Raw genomic sequence first — 699 nt, 5'->3', positions numbered from 1 at the left:
TTAATCAGCTACATTGGCTAATCCAAATCAGCTAATCAACTAATACAAATGGTTATTTGATTTAGTTCACCATTTTAAAGTTATTTTAGGACAATATTCAGGTACCACTACATGCCTATTAAAAATGACTATAGGGGCACCTGGGTGGCTCAGTCGGTTAAGCGGCCGACTTCAGCTCAGGTCATGATCTCGCGGTCCGTGAGTTCGAGCCCCACGTCGGGCTCTGTGCTGACAGCTCGGAGCCTGGAACCTGTTTCAGATTCTGTGTGTCCCTCTCTCTGACCCTCCCCCGTTCATCCTCTGTCTCTCTCTGTCTCAAAAATAAATAAACGTTAAAAAAAATTTTAAAAAAATGACTATAATAATAATAATAATAATAAAACTGGCCCTACCAAATGCTGGCAAGGATCTTAAACAACTGGGACTCTTATTCAGTACTATCGTGGATGCAAAATTATAGGACAGCCATTTTGGAAGACAGTTTGGTAGTTTCTTGCAAAGGTAAACATAGTCTTACCATAACAATCCAGCAGGTGTGCTCCTGGATATTTCCCCACTTGATTTGAAAACATACATCCTCACAAAGTCCTGCACATAAATATTTATAATAGCTTTATTCATAATCCCCCAAAACTGTAGGCTACCGAGATGTCCTTCAATGGATGAATGCATAAACAAATTATGCTACAGTGTTAAAAA

This window comes from Acinonyx jubatus, chromosome B2, assembly GCF_027475565.1.
Source record: "Acinonyx jubatus isolate Ajub_Pintada_27869175 chromosome B2, VMU_Ajub_asm_v1.0, whole genome shotgun sequence".
In the NCBI taxonomy this organism is placed as follows: Eukaryota; Metazoa; Chordata; class Mammalia; order Carnivora; family Felidae; genus Acinonyx; species Acinonyx jubatus.
The sequence above is the reverse complement of the archived record's forward strand: the minus strand, read 5'-3'. Positions refer to the sequence as shown.